At 40.9% G+C, this 4,457-nt stretch overlaps 1 long non-coding RNA gene across 1 annotated transcript in view; it reads right to left on the reverse strand.

The window, feature by feature from the left end:
* Window positions 1–3,212: 3,212 nt before the first annotated feature.
* LOC111246559 (uncharacterized) overlaps window positions 3,213–4,457 on the reverse strand; it is a 6,831-nt gene continuing 5,586 nt past the window's right edge. The window contains exons 3-4 of the long non-coding RNA XR_002671709.2: window positions 4,192–4,330; window positions 3,213–3,756 (exon numbers count right to left, since the gene is read on the reverse strand). This is a non-coding gene — a long non-coding RNA (uncharacterized LOC111246559). The remainder of the gene's footprint in view (window positions 3,757–4,191; window positions 4,331–4,457) is intronic.

The raw sequence follows: 4,457 nt of genomic DNA on the forward strand, positions 1-4,457 counted from the left end.
TTGTTTTGTTAGCCTTTATTATGAATGGAACTTGTGGGTACGATAAGTAGGCACGAAATATTGCACTATAGTCAAGCTGATAAGCTGCCTAGTACTCGTGTGATTCATCTGCTATACATAGGCGTTTCATATATTGTTCGGAGCTTGAAAGATCTTTTTTGATAGGACATCACCGCTAACAGGTGTCAAGCATTTTCTTAATACGTTCGATGTGAAATCCTGCCGTGCAATTTTTTTTAACATGACCAGCACGCAAGTACGGCCATTGTGTAAAATATATACTAGAATCCACCAACACACTTCAATCATAGCAATATGACGTAGTTCCTGTTCGCAACAGTGTGAAGACATCAAAAACTTTGCTTTTCAACACTTCCAAATTACATGCTGATCCTTTTCTTTTGATTATTTCTTTTTTAGTTACAAAGGTTAACTCCCCGCTTACTAATCTGTGTTCCGTCCTGCGATGAAAGGCAACGGACCAGGCCGGCCTAATAAAGGTGTCTTCATTTTTTTTTATCGCACGATTGGTGACCTCAAGCCGTATCTAGTGAAGTACAACATCGTTGCATTACATGGCCAGCAAATAAGTCCCCGCAGCGCATGGCTCGGCTTCAAAGTATGAACTGCTGGGGAAACTCGTGACTGAGTTCGAAACACTGTCCCCCCCCCCCTCTCTGGTTGTCTGCGATTTCAACGCCCACCTCGATCAGTCACAATATGGGTTTTTAAGACACGCTCGCGAGCGTTGGCTAGTTATAGCCAATTTTCTCTTGACACAGACTTACCTAGAGTATGCAGGAGTTCGATTACCGATATATTCATGATGAACGTAACCAGGGATAGAGCAAAGTTTCGAGGGCGCAAGCATTCGTGCACACATATCGATCGTGATAGGCCGCACTGCTAAGTTCCGTTGTGATGCCCAGTTGTAGAGGACTTCCTAGAACGCACCCACAAAGTTTCTCATGTACCTAGCAGCATTCGATTAAGGTTCTCCAGTTTACAATACAACCTTCCCGTCCTTCCCGAAAGCATAGGCCATAGTTTAGCTATAGTTGCAGCCTTGCCCGGAGAACCCAGAAAGCCTTCAAGTTTATGGCAGAGATACAGCCCAAGTTCTACTCTTTACTCTCAGTTCTTAAAATTCATCAAAAAAGGTGTGCGCCATAAATGTAACAACACCTTGAATGACTAGAGACTCGTTTCATTGCTGATGCAGAACGTCAATCATACGAATGGCTAATGCATTACGCCAGTTCTGCGGCCTGCCCGATTAGCTCCCTCGATCTCATAAATCGCTTCTCGGTGACGTTTGCGTCAAAGGATACGATACCACACACGGTAGTCTTTTTGTCACGGCATGGGAAAAGACGATCTCAATATGACGCGATATGCTTCAGCAAGATTTCACTGTGCGGAAACTAGAATAAGCCCTTGCAATTTTCGCAACAAGAAAGCCGCGGATCCAGCTAAGGTCTGCAACGGAAGTCTTAAGTGCGCCGTCGTTTTGGCATCGTTTTAATTGCACTATTTGATATTTGTTTCTTACCATCACACTCTTAGTTCAGAGAAAAAAAACACTAACTCGTTAGCCCTTTCTAAGAGAAAGGTCGACCCAATCGTGTCGCTATCATGGCAGGGAAGAACGAAAAAACGCGCCTGTTCGAATCTACTCTCCGGTTTACTGGTCAAGGAACTAAACAGCTTCTTATAATACGTATACACCATTACCACGAAGCGATATGGCTTCCGGAAAGAACGCTCGAGAGAAGCGGCGACGGTTGACGTCAAGAGTGCATGCTGCGCAATCCGCTGTACGCGGCGTTTATTGACTTCAGGGCAGCCTTCCACCTGTTTGACTTCCAAGGTAGCCCCGATCACGATGCAGAGCCTACACTTAATTTGGAAAGATCTTACGGTGTAGAAACTCTGTCACTTAAATAGCATGAAAGGCTCTTTTTCTAAAACACCGCTGGAACTACTATATAACGATCCCGAATCACCTTACGCCTCTCCAAGTCCACTCGCCACTGTTTTCCAAGAGCCTACGTCGTAGCTTTTATTTCCCACCAACAGAAGCTTTATGGGGGAAAAGTAGGAGCAAAATTTCGTAAAAATTGACAAGGATTGCTTAGTTTTCGATGTAGTAGTGTACAATGAGTGGAAAGAGAGGAATTGTTATTATTCGCTTTGCGGTGCGTGAGTTCCACGATAGAATCTGTAGGAAACCAAGTTTTGACGATCCTGTTAATATATGTAGGTGATTCAGATAAGAAGAAAATTGTGATAGGTATTATGCCGCTCGCTTCTCCCTAATACCACCTTTAGGTGGTACGGCAAAGTTCTCAGATTAGTTTTATAAGCTACGCATCGTGTGGGATATATGAGTCATATCAAGTCATACGATGCAAAGTTTTTTTATGATTTTATGAGCTCTGAGCCTGAAAGTCTAGATATACAGGCCAATACTACGACTGCTGCCAGCAAAGATAAATTTTGATTAACCAAAATTTTTAAGTTCCAAATGGCATCTATTAATGATTCTAATTTTTCTACCTAATAATTAATCAATATTGAGTTTTATCGCGTCTTCATTTATGGGGTCTGCAGTAAAATTACGAATACGTCGCGTGATGATTAGTGTGAATCTAGTAGCCAAATATCCACATTAATCATTAGGAATAAATTCGTATAACTTAACGAACGGTTACGGAATCTTGTGATGATTCAGTTGGCATGTCCTGAACGATGGGGGCTGCGTCTATCGACATGTAGAAACTTCTTGCTTTTCATGTAGAAGAGGTTTGAAGTGGGCCTATAACATCGTTAAGTTCTGAGAGTAACCAGATGTTTCCATCGAATGTAAACATTGTTGATTACTACTTGTGTCCAAATAGAAGAACTTGTTTAATTGAAAATGGTTAGTGTTTGGTCAATCCTTAGCTAAGCATTTCCAGCAGTGTCTCACCTCAGTGCTTCAGTGTAAAACACAATAGCACCACCAATTCGATTTCGAGTTTTCGAAATCGAATTGGTGGTCGAGGAATGACATAAAGTATAGAAAAAAAACATTTTATCTTCTTTCACTAAAGACGATGATAGATTGTTAGCTCATTGCACAATAATCACCCTTCTTTTGTTGGCATTTTGCCACCGCTGCTGCTTAAAAACCATGTGTTAATTACTCACGTAAAGCGATTACACTAAAATAATATATGATATAATCATTTATTTCTTCACTTGGTAAATTCATACTTAAATATTTATAAGTATTAATAATAAAAAATATAAACATTTATAATATATATATATATATCACATTGACTTTTCTGCCCAGGCAGATCTCTAGACCAAACAGATCGGATGCATCCGTTCAAGCACCTACCACACTGGCTAAATTGGTATTTAGTTCTGGATTTCTGGTCCGTGAGCACCTCATATTGTCCATTCACTATCCTCATTCGATATAAACAGCTCCCTTAAAACTAATTAACAGAGGAATCGTCAGCAGTAGGAGGTGACCCTGTACGAACGTCACATCTCAGACATTATCCTAATGACGTTCCTCAATCACTTGTTGTGATACACGTAAATTACTGTTCACCTTCCCCATGCAGTGACACGTTAATATTTCCGAGCAGAACCCATTTTTGTATCCGTTTACTGTACAATACGTTACACAAGCTGTATTTCCGTAAAAACATTTTTGCATGTAACGCCTCACTGGAAGAACTTCACCGCCACGTCTAGCCGCTGTAACGAGAACGAATCATTGTTATTATTAAAGTTGTGCTAAATGCTCCATTGCCTAAAGAATCAAATCGCAGAAATACTCACAAATATATCAAACTTATACCTAAAAGCACGACGGGAACTATCATGATAAGAACCTAGCAAACGCTAGTTTCAACCCCGCCTTGTCACGTACTCTTCCGTTTGAAGTTGTACGTTTCTGTGCGCACCGTCGCATCACTCACTCGTCATCCACTCGCGCTTGTGTGCAATTCCGTGAATCTATTTTCATACTGTTATTATTTAGAACTTTAACAACGATCATGTTACATGCACAGTGGGGGAAAAAAACAAGATCGAATCTGTATGTATGTTCAGTCGAATTAGGCAAAAATCAGAAAATCATTGTGCATATCTTGAGCCTAGGTGGTGGTATCTATAGCATATAAGACTTACGCGCTGAATGAGGCACAACAACAAGCGCCATCAGGAGGAATAGAACAATCACGGCTACGTGCTTCGTCTTCATCATGGCGCCAGGTGACCAAGCTTGCAGACGACTAACGACTTGACTCTCGTCGAACCTGGTTATAACCTGATATTGTGCACGGTCTTTACTTATACGCATTAAGAGTATAAATATCGTTTTCGAAGTTATGCGTTAATCAATGAAGTCTATATAATCTTTTGATTAGAGCACATAATTTCACAGCAGCTTTATA

This window comes from Varroa destructor, unplaced genomic scaffold (genome assembly GCF_002443255.2).
Source record: "Varroa destructor unplaced genomic scaffold, Vdes_3.0 BEIS01000003.1, whole genome shotgun sequence".
Taxonomy (NCBI): Eukaryota; Metazoa; Arthropoda; class Arachnida; order Mesostigmata; family Varroidae; genus Varroa; species Varroa destructor.